The sequence below is a fragment of the Haematobia irritans genome, chromosome 1 (genome assembly GCF_050003625.1).
Source record: "Haematobia irritans isolate KBUSLIRL chromosome 1, ASM5000362v1, whole genome shotgun sequence".
Taxonomy (NCBI): domain Eukaryota; kingdom Metazoa; phylum Arthropoda; class Insecta; order Diptera; family Muscidae; genus Haematobia; species Haematobia irritans.
This window is the reverse complement of record NC_134397.1, coordinates 102,258,133-102,271,821: the sequence shown is the minus strand read 5'-3', so window position 1 is coordinate 102,271,821 and position 13,689 is coordinate 102,258,133. Positions and strand designations below refer to the sequence as shown.

Below are 13,689 nucleotides of genomic sequence, written 5' to 3'. Positions count from 1 at the left end.
TTGACTGATTTTTGGATAAAATATTATTTTTTATTGCAAAAATAACAATCTTGTAATAAAAAACTGTTTTTGTACAAAACTTTAAAATTTGGAAGGAATTCAAAAACTAACAAAAGAAGAACGTGGAGTCGAGTATAAACATACATACATAATTTTATAATATAAACATAAATTTATTTAGGAGTGAACAGTTTTTTACTAGCATTTAACACCATCGCTCTAAAATTCCTTTTATTTTTCTTTAATAATTCATTTTAAAGAAAATAAACTTTTTAAATTGTTTTAGCTGTAAAACTCGAACTTAATGCCCGCTTTTATATTTGATGGTGTCTGTCAACTCCTCGTGGACTACTTTTTAATAAAGAGGAACTAAAGTTTGTTTTTTACATTTTACTGTGTAATTTTTCATTATTTCCCCCTTATTTCATTTTACTGTCCCATCTCTAAAAAGAGTATAGTGCCCTTTCGTTATTTTTATGAAGACCCCTGATTTCTTTTAACGAACCAAGAAAAAAATTGTGCCCATAATGCTAAAATGATAAACAAAACACATGTCCACACATACATAAAATGCTGCTCTCAAGGCGAAAACATACGCTGTTTGTTTTTCAAATGTCTATTCTCTTGGTTCAGAATATATATTCTCTTTATTCAAATTAAATAATATTTAGACTTAAACATATCAAATTTTTGGCCTTATCACAAAACAGTTTTCCGAAACAACATACAAGCGGTTTCACAGAAATTGTTCTCTTATGACTCTTTTGCTGTGTTATATTGATATCTTTCGTCAACTCTCCCGGTTTCCATCTCTATTTCTCTCTATACTCTCTCTGTCGCTTTGAATAAAATATCACAACATATGTATGTTTAGTCGAAATTTGTTAATTTATATATGTTTTTATTCACACATATGGTGTTTATGAAACATTGATGCCCCAAACATAATATATTCTAACATATTAACATAGATGTCCCAAACATTTAGTGTTAGTTTAGGAACATTACATGTTCGCACTTAAATATATTGTGGTTTAAAATCGTGCCCGAAACACATTTTGTTTATATCGGAACATATGAAAAACATATTTTTCTAACAGTGTACATATCTACAACAATGATAACTTAGACTAACTATATACATACAGGCCTTATTTAGTTTTATTTATATTTATGTTGACTTCTCTACATATCCAATTTTTTATATATAAACAGATATGTACATATTTTTTATTAATTTATTATTTTCCAATTTATTAGGCAACCAGTTTCCATTCTTATAAACCTACATACATACAGTTGAAAGCTTTCCTATATTTTTTTTCTTGTTTGTGTTGCTCGTACGTCTGTCCCAAAATCGCCGCAGCTATCGCAATTTTATATTTGTTGTCTATTTTTTTACTATCGCGCCAGCATTTAATTTTGAGATCTTTCTTCTTGACACTTATCATTCAAACCAAATGACTTTTGACTTTATTGTCATGTTTTGTTCTTGCACTTTCTTTTATATTTTATTTCCATTTTTTTTGTTTATTTGCCATACAATGCTTTTAATATATTTTTTTTATTAGAGCTTGGTTTTTTTATTTTTTTTTGATAGGTTTACTGTATTATGTGAATCTGCTTATATTGTTCTTTCACAACGATTTGTATAAAATGAAGTTAGGTTATGTTCTCACAGCACCCAATGTGATATATATATATATATATATATATATATATATATATATATATATATATATATATATATATATATATATATATATATATATATATATATATATATATATATATATATATATATATATATATATATATATATATATATATATATATATATATATATATATATATATATATATATATATATCACAATGGACTGAATAGTCTAAGTGAGCCTGAAACTTAATCGGGCTGCCACTTTAACCTAACCTAACCTAACCTAACCTAAGTCCTTTAAAAACGAGTAACGACAACTTTATTTTCCAAATTAAGACACAACTTCCAGTAGAAATTATGCTGTTTCAAGTAAAAAACGTCTTTAATGTTAAGTTTTTAAAAACATGTCTGATTTTTTAACGAGTTTTTACTTTGTAGTCAAGATGCAAAAAGACGACAAATTTAAAGACAATTTCATTAATTTTAAAGAATTTTTCTTAATTATTAAAGTCAAGGTGACCTTAGCCCAAAATTTTTTTCTTTCATGTTATACCCATTTGTATGTCAAATCTCTTAATTATAAGGGCAACACGACTTCATTGAAAAGTTTATGGACTTTTGGACAAGCAAAAAGCTTTATACTAGAGAAATGCGTCTTCTATGCTAAGCAAAATTTGCATTCGGATTTTAGCCATGAAATCTTTTACAAATCTCAACCGATTTCAATCACATTTTAAGTTACTAAAATTTATACTCCACGTGGAATTTTTTAAACATGTTATGGAAGACAGAGTTTTGTTTGGTGAAAAATATATACAGTGAAACCTCCCAAACTTGCACACTTGAGGGAGCCACCATGGTGCAATGGTTAGCATTGCATACATAAGGTCGTGGGTTCGTTTCCTGCTATGACCGAACACCAAAAAGTTTTTCAGCGGTGGATTATCCCACCTCAGTAATGCTGGTGACATTTCTGAGGGATTCAAAGCTTCTCTAAAGTGGTTTCTCTGCAATGAGGAACGCTGTTCGGACTCGGCTATAAAAAGGAGGTCCCTTGTCATTGAGCTTAACATGGAATCGGGCAGCACTCAGTGATAAGAGAGAAGTTCACCACAGTGGTATCACAATGGACTGAAAAGTCTAAGTGAGCTTGATACATTGGGCTGCCACATAACCTAACCTAACCTAACACTTCCCGAACGTGGACAGTTGTCTGGGGACATTTACTATATTAACACATTAAAATTAACCTCTTATAACTGGACACCTCCCAAATGTGGACAAAATTTTGGCGACCGCGGGTGTCCACCTTTCAGCGGTTTCACGGTGTATATACATATATATGAGATATATTAATTACTATATTAATTACTTACCTTCACAACGCATAGCACCAAAGCACACCACGATTTAAAATATCTTCTGCAGGCTTCCAGATAACATTTTTCTAGAAATATATTAGCAAATGAGAAAAAAAAACATGTAGTTCACATTTTTACTTCAACAAGTTTCAATTACTTACCTTCCTTCACACAGCAAAGCGCAACACAATTTATAAAATTAACTTCTGCAGTGTACCTGCAACAAGCTTCTAGATGGCAACTTTTTTCTAGAAAGATACTCTAGTGTAAAAAAGCCGTCATTTCAGAACGCTTGTTGCAGGTAAACTGGCACGAAACGCTAGCTTCACTAGTGATCAACGATTTACGTTTACCGTTATAGTAGTCGATTACGATTATGAATACTCATTAAGATACCCATAAACCATAATTTTCTCTAAATCATCACGTACGCTAACACAAGGTAAAGGCCGGTATACACCTATAGCGAAAAATTTCATTCCCATAAGAAATGGATTGCTATTTATGCTAACGAAATTTTCTGTAGCGTTCAATTTCGTAAGCTGGTACGCACCTCTAATGAAAATAACAGGGTTGTCAAAAGCATATTTTGGCAGCAAACATTTTAAAAGGTCTGTAAATAATCAAAAGTTTATTTAAGGGATATTTGGAGCATATATTAACTATTTTTAAAAGCGATTAGCTGGTTTAAAATTTGTGTACACAACCCTGTTTGTTTGTTGTAGACTTAAATAAATTTTTGCTACCGAAAATTTCGCTAGAGGTGCATACTGGCCTTTTGCTTAGTACTAAGTTCGTTTTTGCGAAAAACGAATATCTTCATATATCTCCGTAAATAGATAGGGTCTCAGGGATGTTAACTTATTTATGCGAAATAAAATACCGACCAATTTTTTGTGCGAAAATTCCAGGGTTATATACATGTGTGTCTGAATATACTCAAAACAAAGATTTCGCATTTATTCCACGCTAACCTTTTTTATATGCAGTATAACATTGTTTCGTGCGAAAACGTGATCTTAGTACTAGGCTTAATGTCTAGCACTAAGTTCGTTTATGCGAAAAACGAATATCTTCATATATCTTCGTAAATAGGGTCTCAAACCCAGGGATTTTAATTTATTTATGCGAAATAATATATCTGCCTATTTTTTCGTTGAGCATTTTAAAGCAAATATGGCAGGTATAATATTGCGCATAAATAAGTTAACATCCCGCGGTTTGAGACCCTATTTACGGAGATATATGGAGATATTCGTTTTTCGCATAAACGAACTTAGTACTAAGCATTACGGAGATACCCTGCCAGCATTTCAAAGTTCCATTGCATCCTCATCGCTACCACAGACTCGTATGTGACACTGCAACAATCGCCAACTGTGATAGTATTTTGCCATCACTATTCGCATGAAAGTATTTTGCCATCACTATTGTTACAGGAGCCATTTTATATTTTGTGAAACACCAAGCACAACTAGCTTCTTATAATTTATTTAAATAAAAACGATAAAGAAGTGCTGAAAACATAGTTATTTCGCTTAAAATTGTGAAAGGTATATTGCTGAACAATTTTTGACTTTCCAAATGGAATAAAGTGATAGTTTTTCAAATATTTTTCCAGACACGCTGCCTCCATTGGGAATAAAAGCACTGGCTGATAGACGCTACAACATGTAACTTGCAACTTGAAACTCAACTTCAATCTTTTATTAAAGCATAAAAATATGTTAAATGTGATGTGATAGTCGTATAAATATTATATTTATGAGAATTTATAAAAGTTTAATAAAATTAATAATCATCTAAACAATCGTGTTTTACTTGACCACAATGATTCTTTTACAACTATCTTAAAATGCACTTTCTCTGATTGTTTGAAGGGGCTCTTATTGGCGTCTTTCTAAATGTATCCAGAAGGGCACCTAATAATTGCACTCATGCGATACTTTTTTGTAGTAACTTGGCGTGGTACAACTTCTCAATAGTGACGGCGCTTTTCCGAGGAGTTTTGGATATCGTATACGGCTGTTTTCGACGTAGTGGGGATTTTCAGAAGCGCCACCAAATTCAACAAATGTTGGCAGGGTATATGAAGATATGCGTTTTTCATAAACGAACTTAGTACTAAGCATAAAGGTGGGTATTAAGTTCGAGTTTATGCTTAGTACTAAGTATATTTTTCGTGCGAAAAATGCAGAAATCTTACTTAAGACATCTAAATTTACCAACCAGATTTCAACCAGGTTATTTTCATTGTTAAGGCCGGTACTCTGTTCGGTTTTTGCGTTGAAACTCCATACAAAACCAAAAAATGTGAAAAATTTGCGAAATTTTTTCCATTTGTGATACTTTGTTTTTTCGTGTTGAAAAACTGACGTTTATAGCACGGCGCCATTTGCAATGTGAATTAAGAAATAATTTATTTATTAAAAACTATTTGTGCGGGTTTGCTATAAACGTCAGTTTTTCAACACGAAAAAACAAAGAAAGGTTTTGTATGGAGTTTCAACGCGAAAACCGAACAGAGTACCGGCCTTATTGTGTGCATGCTCATATAATTACGTGTGCTTCAACGTTTTTCAAAGCAATCCCAATAAACACAAACGTTTGAAGAATACTAAATTTCAACAATTTTTCAAATATTGCTTCAAAGGATTAGGGTAATATTCAATTTGAGAAATTGTTGAGAAAATCGCGTTCTAAAGAAAAAACAGACATTACCCTCAACAGTAGAATTCGATACGTTAGCAACGATTTCTAAACATATTCGCAAAAACTTTTCAAACTAAATTTCATTTTAACGCTTCAAACCTATTGGAAAATTTGAATAAATGTTGAAGATGGGATTCATTATCAAATTGATATGGAGTTACCTATGAAAAATGCTCAGCCATGTGTTTGTTGGGAAAGAATTAAGCGGCGTGTTCAATGTGTGTCGGACTTTACCCTCTTGCTAGTTTTTACCATAGACTATAGACTTTAGATAGATGAGCCATGAGTGTCAAACTATTTTTGACAGTTCCGAAGATTAAGAATAAACGAGAAAAATAAGAGCACGCTTACAATCTCTTTCGTTTTCCTTTTTGTAGTTTGCCAATTTTACACAAAATTAGAACGTGTATGATGCAACAGAGGATTTATAAATAAATTAATATATTTGAACAAAAAATTGTGACCAAAATCGCGAAAATACGAAATTTAATTTTGAGCAGCATTGCTCTTTATGAACAACACAAAAGCAAATGCACGAAAATTAATGTTTGGGACTGACTCTTTACGAAAAAATCAAAACGAAATGTCAGAAAATTAATTTTTGGAACTGACACATTTTTTTTAAAGAGAATAGTGGATCATCTATGTATTAAAGGGTCTATGGTTTTTACTGCTATTATCGATAAAAAAAGTACGCGAATAGACCTATTACTTGAACTCTCATAATCTAGCCAATTAATCAACAAGGGTAACGTGAATTACAAAAAAAAGGAAAATAATATTAGAATGAGAACATTACATTGTTCCATTTTATTTTAATATTAAGTTTTGAACAAAACACGTTGGTGACTTATTTTCTTGATGTACACACTCTCCATACATCGATTGGTGTTTGTGGTCAGCGAGGGACTTTTAGAAAAAATTCAAATCTGGAGATGGGGCACGAGTTTGCCGTCCAATTCATCAAAAGACGAGCAAGATGATGACATCATGGACAATTTGCATTTTTTGAATCAATACTTTGGAATATTGAAACACGTCCAGAGAATATTGTCTTCAGGTGCCACCGATCATACGACACAGAAACTTAATCGGTTTTTTATATCTATTATGCCTATTTTATAAGTTTTTGTGATTTGTTTATAATGAAAATGATTTGGAATAAAATAAATAAGGAAAAAGATACAAATGGTTCTATGCGATTTGCTTTTCATAAACAAGCACCGAATATAAGTGCTTTCAATTTTTCAAGAAATCACGGACCACTCCGATCCTCGTTCAGTAAAGCAAAAGCGAAGAATTTTAACAACACAAAAACATTTTCAAAACAAGTAAGTAAAATCTAAAGTCGGGCGGGGCCGACTATATTATACCCTTCACCACTTTGTAGACCAATCTTTGTGTTACGATCTCAACTCCGTCATGAACGTTTAGATTTGAATATAGAAATAGAGACAATTTTCTTTTACTTCTACAAAATCTCTAGAGTTAAAATTTAAATTGGCTAATGCCCCGAAATGAATGAGGCTCCTTAGTGGACAATATATTTAAGACATCTCAGAAAATCTATTGACTTAAAATTTAAGTCGGTGAATGCCCTGGGTGGAACACAATGTTAGTCGGGCGGGGCTGACTATATTATACCCTTCACCACTTTGTAGACCAAACTTTGTGTTACGATCTTAACTCCTTCATGAAAGTTTAGATTTGCATATAGAAATACACAGAAAAAAAGAGAGCTGTTTTATAGGAAGAATGAACTACTTCGCACGAAAATTGAACTAAATTTTACTCCACATTTTGAGATTTCCACAAAGCGTTGTTAAAACCGGGAAATTTTAATGGCCTCTTGTAATTTTGAACTGCAGTTCACGAAATTACATCCTCTCATTTTAAAAAAAATTAACTAAAAGTAAAGCAGAAATCATTGGCGCCAAATCATGACCATTCTAACCATGCAGTAGTTCATTCATACTATTTTTGGGAATCGTACGAAAACCATCGTTTGCTTTAGTTCATATTGAATTTATGTGTACGGTCATTGAACTTCATATTCACGTTTAGTTCATAAAATTTTTGAGGCATACTTAAAAAAGTAAGATTTCATTGAGCTGTGGAAAATTTCGATAACAACAATAAAACTTTACTGCTAGCAATTAATTGTTTTCCAATGAAAATAAGTTAAATTTAGCGTTAGCAAAAATACGAAAAATTTTTCTGTGTAGAGACAATTTTTTACAAAATCTCTGGAGCACATACATACATTTAAATCTGAACTGACAACATATATTTCTTCTTCTTCTTAGTGGACAATATATTTAAGACTTCTCAGAAAATCTATTGACTTAAAATTTATGTCCGTGAATGCCCTGGGTGGAACACAATGTTAGTAGAAAAATATGGGAAACATTTATATATGCACCAATTTAAAGGCAACATCGCAAAAGTGTATTTATGATTTATCGGTCGATAGTTATGTATTAAAAATTTAGGAAAATTGGAGTACTTTTTACAAGTTTTCGACTAAGCTGTGGCAATTTTGCAAGGAAAATGTTGGTATTTTGACCTTTTTTGTCGAAATCAGAAGAGCATATATATCGGAGCTATATCTAAATCTGAATCGATTTTAACCAAATTTGGCAAGCATAGCCACAAAGCTAAGTCTACCCCCTGTGCAAAAATTCAACTAAATAGGAGAAAAAAAATTGCCTCTATGGTCATATGACTGTAAATCGGGCGAAAGCTATATATGGGAGCTATATCTAAATCTGAACCGATTTCAATAAAATTTGGCACACTTAACTAAACTACTACTACTATTGTACTCCTAGTGCAAAATATCAACCAAATTGGGAAAAAACTCTGGCTTCTGGGACTCTATACATGCATATCGAGCGAAAGATATATATGGGAGCTATATCTAAATCTGAACCGATTTCAATAAAATTTGGCACACTTGACTGTACTACTATTCGTACTCTTAGTGCAAAATTTCACCTAAATTAGGGTAAAACTCTGGCTTTTGGGCCCATATAAGTGCATATCGCGCGAAATATATATGGTAGCTATGTCTAAATCTGAACGGATTTGGCAGATATTGTGCAAGTTTTTCGAGACTCATAAAATATTCGGATATACGGAATTTGAGGAGGATCGGTTGATATACACGCCAATTATGACCAGATCGGTGAAAAATATATATGGCAGCTATATCTAAATCTGAACCGATTTTTTCCAAAATCAATAGGGATTGTCTTTGTGCCGAAAAAGGACCCTATGCCAAATTTGAAAACGATCGGACTTAAACTGCGAGCTGTACTTTGCACACAAAAATACATCAACAGACAGACAGACGGACATCGCTAAATCGACTCAGAATTTAATTCTAAGCCGATCGGTATACTAAATGATGGGTCTATGACAACTATTTCTTGGCGTTACACACAAATGCACAAACTTATTATACCCTGTACCACAGTAGTGGTGAAGGGTATAAATACCTTTAGCGTAGCTGAATCCATTTTATGATGCTCATATATTTGTTGATTGACATTTTCTCTTTAACTACCGAAAGAGTTTAAAATTATTTTAGATTAAATTTCGTATTCATATTTTATCTGACAATCAATTATTTGATTATGAACAAACAAAATTACAGCAAAATTTTGTTGAAACACAAATATACTCGTAGATAATAGTGGATGATTTTGTCTTTTGCCCTGCCGCAAACCCATTCGAAAGAAAGACAGTCACTCGAAGTCAAATGAATTTGGGTTTTAGAAAATTCGATTTATTAGATACATGGCTTATCAAAAAAGGGTATTTTCAAACTTTTTGGCCTGAGAATTCATTAAAATGTTGACATATTTTGTATATGATGGTTTATTTTTCGACAACAAAATGTGAAGTGACTTCCCATTCGTAATTGAGAAACCAAGCACAATTTTCTCTAGTTCGGAATACGAATGAAAGTTTTCGTTCGATATACTGGAAAGTACATTAGTGCTCCGCTCTATTTTACATATTGCTTCCTTGTTTTATGGGTAAAAATTTTTCTTTTCACGAAATAGATTTATATTTCGGGTTGCACCAGAAGTGTTTGGAAGTGTTGGCTTGAGACTCCATAAAGTGTATATATTCTAGTTCGTTGTTAAAATCTGAGTCCATCTAACCATGTATGTGAGTCTATTGAACCGTATCGTGATTTTACATAAACTTTCGTTTTGTTATTCGTCGCCAGATATTGAAAATAGGCCATTTGGGAGGAGGTATCTTGAGCGTCGTGAATGCTTTTGAATCACAATCCATCTGAAATTCGGTATTCACTCCCAAGTAAGTGGTTCACATAGGTTCGTTCCAGATTTGACTTCCTTAGTCTCCTGGAGGTTTGTTTGTGTTGGCCCATAGTTAGATACATATATGGACTGATTTTCAGATTTATATTTTTAGCTTCTTGAACACATATCTTTAAAATTCAAAGCACCCATTTAAAATTGGTTCATATCAGTTTATAATTGTTTTTTATTTTTAATGAGAGCCGCTCATCCTCTTTCATAACAAACAAAAACATATGCCTTTGAAGACTAACTTTCTAACTAACTTTCTATATGAGTACGTTGTGAAAATAGAAAAAGAAGTGACATTTGTGAAGTCAGAGCCGGCAGATTTAGTGCGGAGGAAAAGTGAAGAATGCAAACAAATATGGCAACACCATCCACTACTTTATACAACGAGTAATATGAGGACATGACCTCAAACGATGCAATATACTGATTTTTAGACCTCAAACAATGCAATATATAGTTAAACCGCTTTTATAAGGCTTTTTGGAAAAGAAAAACTTTAAAACCAAAAGGGATAAAATTAGAAGGAAGTAATTATTTTAAATATCTATTAAAAATGTAAAAAAAAATGTTACCCCAAACAATTCGGTACGTATATATATATATATATATATATATATATATATATATATATATATATATATATATATATATATATATATATATATATATATATATTATGTAAAAAAAAAACAGTAAGTAATGTTTCTGTTAAGCTGAAAATCTAATCCAACAATATCTTAGAATAATATCATAAGGAAAAAAAAATTCAATTAGTCCTTAAATCAAAAGCAAAATAAAATTGTATGAAGGGTAAGAAACAATGTAATGGTATTAATTTAAAGAAAAAATTACATCAGATGACAACAAATCACTATTAACTTTCCTAATAATTGTAATTGTGTCCCAATAAAAGAAAAATTGATATTATGATAATCGGAAACATTTTTAACTAAAAGTTTAATACTTGAGTGGATTGATATTTAATTAAATTTTTTATTTATTTATTTTTATTTTTTTTTATTTAATTTATGTTTTTGAATTTCATTTATAAATAAAATATTTATTGCTATTACCATTTTCAACCGACTGCAAAAAGTTCGGGTATCATATTCTCTGTCAGTTAAAGATTCAGGAAAATAATACATAATTCGCATTTTGCCAGATGATGGCTGACTCCTAAGAGTTAAGATATTGATGACGGCTATCTGAAATAAATTCTAACGAAATGTGTGGCAACGACCCACGAAATTTTATAAAAGCAGGCCTATTACACTACGCTAGAAATAAGTCCTTACCGTGAAATATACCTTTGCTCTTTCCGTCCAAACCGCCTACTTCATATAATGAGTTTCCAAGAACCCTTAAAACAATCCCCTTCATGTGAACTGGGGCAAGTTTAGCATTATAATTCTGCACTTTGCTACTTTGTTTAAAGTTCCTTCGATACACAAATTGGCCCTCCTTAAAACGAATTTCCTTTGACCTGGTGTTATAAAATCTCGCCGATCTCTCATGAGCCTTCTCTAAATTCGTAAAAACTTTATGACGTATCAATTGTAATTTATCCGAACGATTAATGGTATCCAGGTCCAAATCCCTTAGAGGTCCAGCTCGACGTATTACCTCATAAGTTGATGTATGCCGCATCATGTTCACACCAAATACCGCGTAGTATGGCGACAGTTCTATTGATGAATATGTCGCACTTCGCAACGCAAACGCGACATCGCTAATGCGAGAATCCCAATTTCTTTAGTCTTTACCAACATATGGACGGAGTATTTGTAGGACTGACGTATTCATCCGCTTTGCCGCATTAGATTGGGGCGCGTACAAAGCTGTACGAATATGTCTGAACCGTATTCATCTAGGAGTTGGCGAAACAATTCGGATGTGAACTGCTTCCCATTGTCCGAGTGGATATATTCAGGAACCCCAAATATATGAAACACCCTCTCCTCCAGAAATCGTGTGATATTAGATGCAGTGGCAGCACGCATCGGCTCCAAGAAGACAAATTTGCTGAAATGGTCTAAGCAAACAAATAGTGAGTTGTTTTCGTCTCTAGATCGTGGGTATGGACCCATAAAGTCCACGTAGAGCCTTTGAAATGGTCTCTCTATGACCATTTGCCCACCCATCGCTTGAATGCATTTGATGTCTTGTTAGCGTGGCAGATATCACATGAACGAACGATATCCTGGACATCTATCACCATACGTGGCCAGTAATATCTCTCACTAAGCCGCGAAAGGGTCTTATGCAAACCCCCATGACCGGAGGATGGTGATGAATTGGCAGCCACTACTAGCTCCTCGTGCAACTCCTCTGGTACCCATAGCTTCCAAGCTGCATCATCGTCGACATCATCACCACGTGCAAATCGGGTTCGTTTATAAACATACCGGTCTGATACGCATAGATCTGGCACGTCTCCTTCACTCTCCAGTACGCTGTTTCTCAAAGTAACATAATCATCGGTTTCAAAATAAGGGCTATCTAAATCAATGTCCAATATTCGGATGCCCTCTACTATTTCCTCCATGTAAGCTCTCGAAAGAGTGTCAGGGACGACATTATGTTGGCCTTTTCGATGTTGAATATGGAATTCGAACGCCTGAAGTTTCAGGCTCCAACGAGCGAGACGGCCGGACAAATCCTTCTGACCCATGAGCCATTTTAAGCTCGAATGGTCGGTGATGATGGTAAAGGACAACCCTTCTACATACGGTCTGAACTTCTTAATGCTCAGCACTGTTGCATAACATTCAAGTTCACTTACGCTGTTGTTTTTCTGAGCTTTATTAAGTTTTGCCGACATGTAGGCTATGGGATGCTCATTACCATCATCATCGGTCTGAAAAAGGACGCCACCAACACCTTGAGTAGAAGCATCGCATTGGATATAGAACCTTCGCGAAAAGTTCGGGTTTACGAGCACCGGTGCTGAGGTTAAAGCCTCAAAGAACCGGATCGCTTCTTCAGACAAATGAAATTTCCCGACTCTATCTTTCGTCAGGCTCTCGCGCAATGGTGCCGCTATACTAGCATAATCCTGGATGAACCTGCGGTACCATCCACACATCCCTCAGAATCGTCTAAGATGCCTTGGTGTCTTCGGGATAGGAAACTCCCTGCTCGCTTCTACCTTTGCACTGTTCGTCTTAATGCTCCCATTTCCCACCACAAATCCCAGGTAACACACTTCCTTATAGCAGAACTTGCTCTTCTCCACATTGATGGTAAGACCAGCAAGACGCAGGCAGCATGCTTCTCGCAAAAGGCTAAGATGTTCGTCAAAACTAGCAGAAACCACCAAGAGGTCAACGAGGTAGACGAAGACTGCCAGGGATAACTTTATCCATTAACCTACACATTCTATGGGCGGCATTGCACAATCCAAATGGCGTAACCGTGAATTGATACAATGGCCGCCCAGGGACTGTGAAAGCCGTCTTCTCCCTCGATTTCCTCTCCAATGGAATCTGCCAGAATGCATCTTTCAAATCTATGGCAGATATGAATTTTGTGTCCTGCAATCTACTGATGATTCCATCAATGTGGGGAAGAGCGTAAGCATCTTTTATGGTCCTAGAATTTAACTTGCGGAC

General features: G+C 33.8%; 1 protein-coding gene and 1 long non-coding RNA gene across 4 annotated transcripts in view; one reads left to right on the top strand and one right to left on the bottom strand.

Moving 5' to 3' along the window:
• Nucleotides 1–13,689, top strand: part of LOC142221522 (uncharacterized) — a 253,095-nt gene that overhangs the window by 219,730 nt on the left and 19,676 nt on the right. The gene's annotated exons all lie outside the window — the stretch shown is intronic.
• On the bottom strand, nt 3,028–3,355 carry LOC142221523 (uncharacterized). The gene is made up of 2 exons (XR_012718086.1): nt 3,182–3,355; nt 3,028–3,106 (listed from the first exon to the last, which is right to left on the bottom strand). It is a non-coding gene; the product is annotated as an uncharacterized LOC142221523 (long non-coding RNA).